We start from the raw sequence: 13,506 nt of genomic DNA on the forward strand, positions 1-13,506 counted from the left end.
GTTTATAATATAACCCAGTTTATGCACTTCATAATGGGGCGGGGGGATAAGAGGCTGTGAATACCTTCCTTCACATTGAGGGAGGAGGCGGATTTCATTTCATTCTGCACTCCAAGGGAGGTGGACACCTGAATACTGGGGCAAGTCCCTTAAGCTGAGCCGCCCCAGAACTGATCTCAGTGTCTGTTTCATTCTGCAATTGGGTGTGGCCCTGCCTGTGTGTTTACTGGAGGAGGCTTAATAGCCTGGCTTAGCAAGACAGGTAGAAAGGGTGCCCAGGCACCCTAGCAAACAGGCGGGCTCAGTGGTATCTCAGCACATCAGGTGGCATCCTAAGGGGTGCAACTTGTCACAAATCTAATAGGTCTTTTCTAAAATTCTTCAGTCTCTCTTGTATGAATTCATGCTAACTATTCTGTATTTCACATCTCTAAATATTACCTGTCCTCTAAGCAATATTTGACGGAGCAGGAAGAAGTCAGATTCAGAAATATTACTTAATCTTATCAATGCTTTCACCATAAAGAAATCCAGTCTTATAAAACCTATAGCCATTGACTTCTAATTCCTCACCTGCCCTCATATTTAAGAGCTACATTAGCCACCTCCATTTTTTTATTTCCTCCAACATTAGCAAACTATTAAAAAAATCTCAAAATTCTTTCCTACTATTTTCCCTATTCTAGAAAGTCCTACATGTGAACATGTTTCAGCTTTGCAGTCTTGACTTTATCCAGACTAACTTGATGTTTGCACTAGCTGGAGTCAAAACACATTAATATCTCACTTTCCTCCAGGATAATGTATCCTGCTTTCTAGATGGTGTGCTTCAGCTTCTCTCTTGAGTACTGAGGTGAAGAATTCATTCAGCCTTTTAGGACTACCAACCTGATCTGTCATTAACTTCCCAATAATAGCCCTTAAGAGCTCCCACTGACTGTTTATCTGGTGTATTGAAAGAAACTATTATCTAATTTTAATTCCTTTGTTATTTTTATTTCATTTACCTCCAAGCTTGTTTAATAAATGTTTTACACTCCATTCTATCTAACCTTTTTTTGTCTGCCTCCTTCTCCTTGGATGTCCTATATCTGCTCTCTCTTTTTTCTTCCCAGTCATATTATAAATGCTCCTCCCCTCCCAGGCTTGCGGCGCCAAACAGCTGATTGGCGCTACAAGCCTGGGAGGTGGGAGAAGTGGAGCGGCAACCGCGCGCTCGGGGAGGGGGCGTAGGAACGCTGTAAAAAAAATTGGGGCACCGCTTTTTGGCGCCCCCAAATCTTGGCGCCCTAGGCAACCGCCTAGTTTGCCTAAATGGTAGCACCGGCCCTGCATTGTGGGCTACATATGCAGCCCACAGTGGTAAATAGGTTGAGAACCACTGCTGTAAGAGATAGCCTAGAGATTCTTAGTCAGGGCTTCGTAAATGTTTCTCTCTATTAGGGTAGTTTTCCTTGCTGCATTCACCCCAGCTAAGAGTTTTTCAGAATTGGTAGTTTTATCTATTGAACCAAAGTGGTGTATTTTTCATGAGAATAAAATGATTGAAATGATCTTCACCATTTGTGACTTACCTGGATAGGGATAAGAAGGCAGCAGATATCATTGCAAGGTGGATAAACAATGCTTAGCAGAAGTTTTTTAAATTAAAGGTATGCTCCCACCTCCAACTCGATACAGTCACCTTCCTAGGTGCACAGCTACCTCATAGATGGGAAAAGACTCAGCTATAGCAGAAGTTGTAAGGCAGCCAAGTGAACAAGCTTTAATACTTTCTTGAGGCACTAGATGGTCAAATGTATGGCATCAGCAAATTCATCATCAAGCCAGAGCATGGTCTGATCTAACATATCCAAAATACAAACATTTTTCCTTTGGTAGAGGGGTGCCAGTTTTTTAAATGTATTTCTTTCCTCTCCTTTCTCACTTCCTTCATCTCTATGAATTACTCCCCATTGTTTCAGTAAAAGATTGCCAGGCCTGTTCTCAGAGAAGGAAACTACCAAGAAAAGTAAGCCAATTTTTTCCTTTTGAAGGTTTCTTTGCTTTTCCCTATCAGTAACTTTCTCAAAACCCATTGTGGATGTTTCATTCTGTTCACTCTTCTCCTTTCTGCAGTATCTACTCCCCAGGCAGATTAAGAAACTGAGTGAAATTCTGCACCTAACTCTCTGCCAGCACAAATGTGCGTCTTTTTCCAATGGACTGAACAGCAGCAAAGCACCCTCACAATTTGTAGACTGAGGGCCTGATGACGCAGAGTGATGAAGGCCCTCAACTCCCATTGATGTCTATGAGCGTTGAGAACGCTGAGCATCAGCACCATGCTCTGACAGTTCAGCATCTTCCAGGACTGAGCCCTTAAGCAGTAAAACTCTAAGAGGGAAATAATGCTAACCGTGCTTCTGCCAATCTTAAGGTGCACTACTGTATTTGAAGCCAACAACAAGGCAGAATAAAACATTTGCAGATCATGCAGGTCTGTATTCATATTGGCATCTGCCTTCTCCTTGCTAGTATATTTACATGCTGAATTAAAATATTTTCACATTAGCACCATTCTTACCAAGTATACACATGCTTTGCTTTGTTTTGTTTTAATTTGTGCAATGATTTTGAAATTCGGTCCTTTATTGGACTGAGGAGTAATGGCGTACACCAGCGATAGCATTACTCTCTCAAATATCTCTATACCATTCCTGAATTGCTCTTTCAGAGACTACCAAACCCTCTGACTTCACAAATGGGCATACACCTCCCCCTTCTCATCCCTGTCTGTCTCCTCAAAACTCTATCTCCTTTCACAGTAATCCCCTCATTTTTGTCATTTCCTAGCCAAGTTCTGGCAATTCCCATAATATCACACATTCCAAATGTGTATACGCCATCAGCTCTCTTATCTTTGCTGCTAAGCTCCTTCCATTTGTATATAAGCACTTTAATAACCCTCTGTTTTTTCATCTTTTTTCTTTCATATTAGTGCTCATAAATCCCAAAGTTAATCTGACCTTCCTGTAACTCATTTCCAGTAAAAGTGCAAGCTTTCCCCATTTTCTATTTATCCATCTTTCATTTCCATGTATTTGCTCTGCATACTTGTCTTCCCTCTGCAGGCCTAGTTTATTCCCAATTTCCTCCTGTCTTGGAGTTCTTCCATTATGAAGATTCTGGGAGACTGGATGTCTAAAGAGACCACTGTTAATGGGATGCAGACCGTTTCACCTCTAACTCACTGATTCAAATCCCTCCCACTTTTGTAGCGCCTGAAAAATTGTTACTCTTGGGTGGTTGTTCATTAGCTTGCATTAAACAAGTTGATCTTTTTAGTCCAGTTCCTGAAGCACAGGTAGCTAGAAGTAACAAGAAGGTAATGCTATGAGCTGTCATGGGTTACACTTAAATAGTACTACTCTACCAGAGAAAACCCACACTGAACTATGCCAGTCAGAAAGCGATCCCTTTCCCCAGTGCGGTAGTGACGATGTTTTAAAAGGCAATGTAGATAAATACTGGAAAATCAGAAAGACTAGCAGGTTTGAATGGGGCACAACTGCAAACATATAGGCTTAAGTGCTCAAAAACATAACAGTTAGTAATGTATCCTTAAATGAAAAAACAATTGATGCTGTTCGAAAATATCTGAAGTTCATTAGGAGCATTCAGGCTCACCAACAGTAAATGGCTATTCACTCTTGGGGGTAGGACACTTCACATGTAGGTCACTTCTCTCTCTCTCCACTGGCATCAATTTGGCTTTAAATAGCAAGAGACACCATAACCCTAAAGAAGACACAGCAGCATATTTTCCATCTCAGTGATTCCCTTGCTCCCCTCCCACCTCATTCCCCATCACTCCTTCTGGGTCTTGTCTAACGTGAGTTTGTGGATTTGGAGGCGTTTATGGGGGAAACAATAGCCAAAAGCACCTACCAGACTTGCCAATTTTTACAGCAGCACAAGGATGCTTTGGAGCCCTGAGCAGCAACAGCAGTAGGACTAATACATTAAACACAACAGAAGAACACCACAGTCCCCTCCGGAGACGGAGTGGGGCCCCTCCCTCACTTCCTAGAACTAGTTCAGCAGCTGAATGTTTGACATAGAAAACAGCCTCTTTCCCCCTCCCCCTTGGTTCAGGATATGAAATGAAGCACTTCCCACACTCAGGGGCGGCTCTAGCTTTTTTGCTGCCCCAAGCACGGCAGGCAGGCTGCCTTCGGGGGCATGCCTGCGGGAGGTCCCCGGTCCCACGGATTCGGCGTACCTGCCGCCCAATTGCCGCCAAATCCGCGGAACCTGCGGACCTCCCGCAGGCAAGCCGCCGAAGGCTGCCTGACTGCCGCCCTCGCAGGGACCGGCAGGGTGCCCCCTGCGGCTTGCCTCCCCAGGCACGCGCTTGGAGCGCTGGTGCCTGGAGCCGCTGCTGCCCACACTATCGGGGACCAGTGATACCTTAGAACATAGACAACACTTCTCATTACCACTCATCTTTACTGTCTCCCACTTGCAATCCCATTTTCTGGTACAGGAGCAGAGCTACCAAAACAGCACAGTGCCCAAAGTATCCAGCACACTTGCCAGTCCCTGGGCATCTGACTCACCTCCAGATCTTTACCAAAAACTCACCTTATCTCAGTCTCCTAGGAAGCTGAACAGTCTTGCTTCTCTCTAGACATCCAGCACAGCATTAGGCCAACACCAGAGAAGAAACACCAACCCTTCCCTACAACAACTTGGACTGTTCACACAAGACCTAGTCATGGGATCACTGACAGTAGGAAAATATCTGAAAACCACTTCAACAACACACATCACCCCACATTAGCCTTACTTCCTGTAAGCCTTACTAATATAAGTGTTGTAAGAATGATATCCTTCAGCAAAAGCACACTGCTCTGTCTTGAACAAGGCACTCTTCCCCAACCAAAGATATAATTTCACATCAAACGTAAACAGTAGCCTCACAGCAAGTGATGAATGTTCTCAGGTGCTTAGCTGGTGTTTGCACCCTAGACCACTATTAACACCGGCTCACTTCCAAGTGATACACTAGCTTCCTTAAACTAAAATCATAACAATTCAACTAATACATAAACATCTTCCCAGTTCACATTATCAGTCTTTTTGTTAGGCCATGCCTTTACACTGGCTTACTTCTACCACCTATGGAATCTGCAGTCATAAAACAATACTCTGATTAATTTTAAAATAGCTACTCATCCCCCCACCTGGTGACACATTCAACACAACTCCCAAAACTCAGCCGAACAAAGCTGAAATAAAGCACACAAAACATCTTCCTAAGCACACAACAATCACTCCCATCTCTTGTTGGAAGTAAAACAGGCACAAGAAATGTTGCATTTTTTGCCCATTTGGGTAGTTTCTATTGCTCTCCCGAGTCCGTGCTGGAGTGCAGGCTGGCTCAAACTTCCACCTCCTCCAACAGAAAGCGATGCAGTGTATAAGTAACTACAGAGATATTTGGTCTGCACTACTGACATTTTCTTGACTCTTAACTTTGGGAAAGTCCAGATCCAAACTCTGCTGCTTGGTCCCATAACTGATGTCAATAATAACCCTAATATTTTTCTGTAACATTTAGTCTGTTTAAAACTGCTGATTAATTGTAAATATTGACATTGAAAACCAACATTTCTTTTCTTTTTTACTTAACTTTACTTACTTTACTTAACTGTCCTTCTCTCCAGGATTTTTACACTTAGCTTCCTTCTTATTGCATACGTTATAGCCCCACCAACAACTGGGGCCAAAAAATGTTCTTGGATTTTCCCCGATGGAGGATAGTTCCATCAGTGGCTATTAGCCAGGATGGGCAGGGATGGTGTCCCTAGTTTCTGTTTGCCAGGAGCTTGGAATGGGTGACAGGGGATCACTTGATGATTACCTGTTCTGTTCATTCCATCTGAAGTACCTGGCATTGGCCACTGTCAGTAGACAGGATACTGGGCTGGATGGACCATTGGTCTGACCCAGTATGGCCGTTCTTATGTTTTTATAGGATCAGATCCTTAGCTGGTGCAAACTAGCATATCTCTATTCCATTGACCTCTTATATGTAGCTGACTTGGGGGCAAATTGTGGCCCACCTATATAATGATTCCACTGAGGAGAAGAGCAGCCTTTACAAGGCATTTACTCGTCTCATACATAGGTGGATGGGGAGTAGGCAGGCAGGAACTGGGCCAAGCCATGGCTACTTCCTGCCACACTGCAAACCAGCACATGTGTACTGGCTGGCATACCAGGAGAGGAATTCTGCATAGGGCTGGCACTAATTGCTTTCCCCTGGAGTCAGAGGGATCTATGAAACAAACTGTGACTCTGACTCACTGTTTCCTGATCTGTTCCAGAGGTAGTGCAACTATGCCTCAAGGCTTTTGGCAAAGCCATGGTGTCATCCATTTTAAACTCTTTCTCCCAGCCTGGAGCAAGGGACATATAACGCATGTGTCAATATGGATGATATTTCTCCCTCGGTGCCTAAGGGAGGATGGGTCTATCATAGTTCTCAGCCTGAGGGCCTGGGTCGTTAGCTCAAACTGTAAAGATGCCTGCTTTTTAGTTCTGGAAGCCCCGATTCAATCGAGCATCAGCTGAGATGTTGGCTATATCAGGACATACAGCCCCGTCCACAGCTGCTGTGAATGCTACTCTGAATTATCCAATGAGGAGGGTTGAGAAAGTGATAAGGCACACATGTTCCTCCTCCAGCCATATTTTCAGGATAGAAAAGTTGATGGCAGACTGTCCCACCTCATCCACACCCTTGGGATGGTGAATTAAGCTCCTCTGAGGATCCCTACTTCTTACCAAACTGGGAGTTCAGAGTCAGGGATTACTTCTCTTGGTTTCCAAATTCAGTGAAATTTGTATTGCTCAATCACATTTTCAAAATTTTACTTTCTTCCTCCTCCAGCCACACAATCCCAATTCCATATCTTCCCTACATCAATTCTAGTGCTCATGGACATGAGAAGTTAGTATTCAGGTAGCATTAAGGAGACAAGATATTGGTAGACATAAAATAACCTATTTCTAAATTGACTCTAGAAATCTTCCCTTTATTGTCACATAGAAGACGTGATTTCCCAAACAACTATGAACTTTGCTTTTCTGGGCTGGACAACTTCAGATGCACCATAAGTAAGAGAGGCATTCATATATGGAACTCATTGCCAGGGGATGTTGTGAAGGCCAAATGTATAATTTGGTTAAAAAAAGAATTAAGTAAATTCATAGCGGATAGGTCCATCAATGGCTATTAGGGATGCAACCCCATGCTCTGGGTATCCCTAAACCTCTGACTTCCAGAAACTGGGATAACAGGGGATGGATCACTCAATAATTGCCCTGTTCTGTTTACTCCCTCTAAAGCAGCTGGTACTGGCCACTGTCGGGAGACAGGATACTGGGCTAGATGAACCATTGGTCTGACCCATTATGGCTGTTCTTATGTTCTTATGAGTGAGAATCAGCAAAAATCACAGACACTTCAACAAAAATCTCCAATTGACCACAACAAATTAGAATTTCTTTCTGAAGATTTATTTTTTCTGAAGGCTACAAAGAAATCTGTTAACTTGTAAAGGTTATATAGAAAGTATCTATAAAATTCAAAGATCCAGAAACGTCAACTAAGGTTACCCACACAAATGGTAAATATTTGCTGGGGAAAATGCAGTTGCTCATGTAAATATTTTTGCTCACCCTTTTCCCAGTGCACATTTTTAAGCACCATTTTTACAGATGGGACACACGTACAGTATGTGTGAATACTAGCTAACTAAATCGATTGCTTGTGCCTAGGGCTATTCACCTAGATTACTGAATATTCGCGCCTGCCCAGTATCCAGGTGACCTATGAGCAAAGCTGAGTGACAGTAGGACTGCTTGATTGATCACTCCACCTGACTGGCCGAGGAAATCAGCAAACCTGTTCTTAAGCCCAACAGCTGCTCTCTGGCTGCCCAATGCACATGCCTGCATCTGTGATCTCTCCTGGGCCTACCCTGCTCCTCCCCATGTTCCTCCCCAATCCACTCCAGCCCTGCTTGCCTGTTTGATTCCTGGCCCTAGTCTCTGACTCTTGCTTCCTGACTCTCAATCTGACCTTTGGTGCTGTTCCTGGTCTGACTGCCTCTGCTCTGACCACTAGGCCTGACTGCCCATATCCTGGTTCACGACAGTATGTACTTGTGTTACTAGCCCATGCCGAAGCCTGTGCCGCCACATCTACACTGCTGTTTTTAGCCGTTCTACCACAGGTGTGTCTATCTGAGCTTCAGTCATACCTCAGCTTCCAGTGTAGACATCCACTAGGAGGTGATGGTTATTACTGAATGGCAGTAAATTTAGAAAAACAGGGCCAAATGGCAAGGAATGACAAAACTGTATGAGGAAAATTATAAACGACATGCTTGAAAATAGCATTGACATTTGCCTTTGTTTGGACTAAGAAACCATGAGAGAAAACGTCACACACATGCAGCAGCTGAATCCATGATGATGAGACAGTATCTTTTACTAAATATGATCTATTCTATTGCAACAATTTGAGAGACAGCAATAGTTTTTTTTTGGGGGGGGAATTGTTTAATTTTTTTTCTTCTTTATAAAAGGACAAGGTTATAGAAGAGCTCTTTTACATAAATAAAATGCTGCAGGCCTAACTTGTTCCATTTATTTCCTTTCATTTTACATTATTGATGGCTTAACTTTTCATTATGCATTTTTCTATACTTCACAGGAATTCATACAACATTTCTTATCTGAAAGAAACAATATGTTCTTAGCATTACTGCCACTTATATATATATATATATATATATATTTCAAGTTCTACATAATAAATAGTTGGGTAAACCAAGAGAAATGTGTTCTCATATCTGGGTTCAATTACAATTATTCTGGGAGCTCGATTTTTAACTGCAAATTTTAAATTCTCCATTAAAAATAGTTGCTCTCCTTTTTGTTACACACACACACACACACACACACACACACACACACACACACTTTTCGTTTGGGGATTGTTTTATTATTTCACAAGCAACTTCAGTGACACACCATTCAAACAGACTATTCACTAGCCTGCTATCATTTCATTATCTTTTATTGTTAAAAACTAATATGACGACTTCTTTTGGTAGTAGCAGGAAACATGAAGGTTTGGTTATTATACCCACCTCCAACTCATTCATTAACAAAATCTGAATCTAACTCATGACATGGTTAGCTATCTACATTCAATGCTATACTGCTGGGATTTACATAGTGTATGCTCTGGACTAGACTACTACATTGTGTCCTACACCTTCAATCCCCTTGCAAAATATAGCTGGTGCAGAATGCATGGATTTTCAAAAACATGTATCCATAATGGCTGCTGATTAGCTTGCATTTAAGGATTTGGTTTTGACCTAAAAGCCATAACAGGCTTAGGACCTGCCTAATTGCAAGCCCAGTTTTCCACCCATGATACTTCCAAAGTTGCAGTCAGCAGCATTGCTCAAGCAAAAGACTTCTTGGTTTAAAATAAATAGAGATATAAGCATAGTGTTCTTCAGGGAGAGCTCTTAACTTTGAGAATCCCAGTCCCCAGACCTGTTGACTTTAAGGAAAGAATTAACAGTTATAATTCAAACAGTTTATTGTTATTCCTGTATTTGTCTACATTAAGAACATAAGAATGGCCATACTGGGTCAGACCAAAAGTCCATATAGTCCAGTATCCTGTCTTCCAACAGTGACCAATGAGGGAATGAGTGCCCCAGAGGGAATGAACAGAAAAAATAATCATCAAGTGATCCATCCCCTGTTGCCCACTCCCAGCTTCTGGCAAACAGAGGCGAGCGACACCATCTGTGCTCATCCTGGCTAATAGCTATTGATGGACTGATGAATTTATCTAGTTCTTTTTTGAACTAGTCTTTTTACATTCCTAGTCTTTGGGGGCCCTGAATCTCTCTTTGTGTTGGTCCAGAGATCTGAAGATGCCACACACAGCCAATACATAGCTCTCTGGGAATGGGAGTGAACTGAGCCTCTGTAAGATAACTCCACCTTTCAGTTCCCTCACTAGAGGAGTCTGGGGCAGTATCTGCTCTCAGCAAAGGTTGCTCCAAGATTATATTTAACTGCCTTCCATCCTCCCCAAGGTAACGTTCAGAACACTCATCCCAATTTTCTTTGGTAATAGTGCAAAACTTTCTTTGGTAAAAGCCAGCAAAACTTTCCATGGCACCTGCTCATTCAACTTCTCCCTTCACCCCCCTATTAAATTAATAAACAATTATTTGACTTAGAACAGAACATTTAAAAATATCACAAAATAAATTACATTTGAATCCAACATATGAGTTGAGGCATGTGGCAGTGTAAGCAGTCCTTTGATCCCAGCTTGCAGGCTAATAGTTCACTCAAGCTCCTGGTTGTCATTCTGTCTGCAACGTTGTGTGACTTGACCTAAAAAACTAAATCTCTAAGGACAGTCTGACTTCCACTGCTAGTATTCATTAGTGTACATGGAGCCCTCTCATGGGATTTTCATTTCATTCTAATCCTGACTCTAGGTTACATGGTTGACCATGACTTACTTTTCATTTCAACTTTGATTTTGAGGGGAGGAAAAGCTTTTGTTTCTGTTCACAACTGAGTCTGCACATCAAGCATCTCTTTGCCAGAGACATGGTCTTCTTATCTCAGGGCAGAAGCTGGAACAGAAGACTGGCATGGAAGGAATTAAAATCCTATGTATAAAGAACCCTAAGTCACTTTAGTATCCAATTCTTTATCACCTTTAATGATGTGACTCTCACTCAAAGAATTGGACGATTTCTACTCTAGCTCCCTGTGCCTTGCAGAATTTTCTCCTCCCTCGATGAGGCCTCCACTTCTTTCAAAGGATACCTAATAATTTCTATTACCTTTTGGAGGTGCCAAGAGGATCTTGGGATTTCTGTATCATTCTTGCTGCCCTCTGCTCAGTCTCCATTTGTATAATTTTTATTTTTTAAATCTAGTGATCAGACAGGGCAGCATTCCATCTCTGGCCCCACTACAGTGCTACGTTTATATTTGATACATTTATTTGTGTATGCAGGAATTCTATTTGTTTATATAAATTGCTGTTAAGAACTCTGGCAGTGGAGTTTTTATCCATTGTAACTTACTCAGCCAGTCTTTTCCTGATCAATGTTTTGTATCATTTGCACTTTGAAGGTCTATTTCATTTCTTTATTATTTTTCCCTTCAGCTTGACAACTGTACATGTCTACAGTTTAAACTGCTTAAGCCACTTCACAGAATAATAGATATTAGAGAAGGAAAAGACCTATTAGGTCATCCATTCTGTCTTCCTGCCCTCAGCAGCTACGCTATTCAGGTTGCTCTGAATAACTTCCTTTATAAATTCTGCATAAGACACATTTTAAATATCTATTTTAACACATCACTATAACAAATGATATATTTTCAGTGCCTAGACCTAGGACCAAATTCTGGTCCCAGTGACGTCAATGGCAATATTGACAATTAACTTCAGTCAGGCCAGAATATGGCCTTTAGTGTATTACAAATGTACATGTAACCAGTCTGTCAGGTGTTTTGGACAATAATAAGGATTGCCATCAGATGTTGTATCCTTTGATTATACACTAAGGATTATTTCCTTTGGTAATTAAAATTTGGCTTGACCTATGTGCACTGTGCTTTAAGAGAATAAATTAAGAGTTCTCATCTTACCAAATTAATGTTTCCCAGCTCAGGAAGAGATTGACACAGAGTTGGGTTTGGTTTGTATTAAAAATCAGTGAGTGACACCTCTCAATAAAGGTAATAAAACAAAAAACAGGGTGTGACTACCAAAATCAGCATCAACGGACAATAGGTGCATGTAAAACAAAGGCACAGTAAAGCATATATTGAGCAATCAGCCCTCATTGTCCACCCACCTGCATATTGCAGAAGCCTGCTCCTTTCAGCAAGCGGCACCACTGATATATGACATATATGTTGCCTAGGGTTCCTTTAGAGAGAAACAACGTTATTTATATCTGCAGCCTGTTGGCTGATAATCTATCATTTAACTATGAACAAGGCCTCTTTTATTCGGTGGCAAACGGGATCTAATTTTTTAAGGTATTTATGGCCCCCATCTCTATAATATCTGAATGCCTCACATAATCTTTAATGCATTTATCCTCACCACACATTTATGAGGTAAGGAAGTGCTATTATCCCCACTGTTCTACAGATGGGGAACTGAGGCATAGAGAAACTAAGGCGCAGATCCTCAAAGGTATTTAGACACCCAACTCTCATTGAAATCAATGTGAGGTAGGCACCTAAATACCTTTGAGGTTCTGGGCCTCGGTGACTTCCCCAAGATGTCTGTAGCAATTAAACCCAAATCTCCTGTGGCTGAGGCTAGCAACCCCACCATTGGAACATCCTCTCTGCCATGGTCCCCAGGTTTCTGTGAGGCACTTCAGTGTTTTGCAGCAATCTAGAAATTTTGCAGCTGCTTAAAGTCGACTTTTAAAAAATGAAGGGTTTTACTGAATTAAATATGAAGATGAATAATACAAGCAGTGCAGTACACTGGGCACTATTTATTTTCACAATACAGTCAATATTTTATAGTGATATTATGCTTCAGTATATTACAGGGTTTTGTAATGACTATCATGTTGCCTTATTGAAATTGCTGGGGGGAGAGTTGGAGGCTGATAGTTGGGGCTTCTGCCTGTTATAGGGTCAGATGCAATCGACACCATTAAGGGGTTTCATCACCTCTTACCCTGTAACCCTGGGTGCCTCACACAATGCTTTGCTGCTGTATCTCACAGACAGCCTACCAGCGCATGGGTCACACCCTGAGTATGTGTGTGCTAGACAGCCCTGGTTCAGCTGCTCTGACTCCAGCAGCCTGTGGACTTTCCATACCCTTGCTGATTTCTGTGTAAAGTGGCTTCCATTATTTTGATTCCACTGTGCTTAATTTACATAGCAGACAGGTAAATAGCTGCCTTCTGCTTGGGCGGGAACCTGTTTTTCCCTGTTTGGCCACAGACTTTAAAGCATAATCTCATTAAATATCCATATTTCCTCATATAGTGTTAATACAGACATTTCACCAGTGTATCATTAACGTTCAGAAAAGTCCTCACTCTGTACATTCTTATAATACATAAGTATTGTATACAATCAGTTGATTCAATTTCTGATCACTTGAGATTTAGCCCTTCCCCCTCCCTTCCCCCCATCTTTATAGACTAACAAATCTTTGAAATGGATTTTCCAAGGGTTACCTCTCAAAGTAAAGCTGTGAGGAAGGATACATGGAGTCTGGTGGAGGAGGAAGCTCCATGCTCTTTTTTCCCCAACTTGTTAGCTTGTTAGCTGTTTACCTAATATGTAAAAATGGACCTTCATTGTCTTTGCCTGAAGGTTGGGCTGGTCAGAAAATCAAATACATCTTCC

The sequence above is a fragment of the Terrapene carolina genome, unplaced genomic scaffold (assembly GCF_002925995.2).
Source record: "Terrapene carolina triunguis isolate 2854851 unplaced genomic scaffold, T_m_triunguis-2.0 Scaffold111, whole genome shotgun sequence".
NCBI classification, from domain to species: domain Eukaryota; kingdom Metazoa; phylum Chordata; order Testudines; family Emydidae; genus Terrapene; species Terrapene triunguis.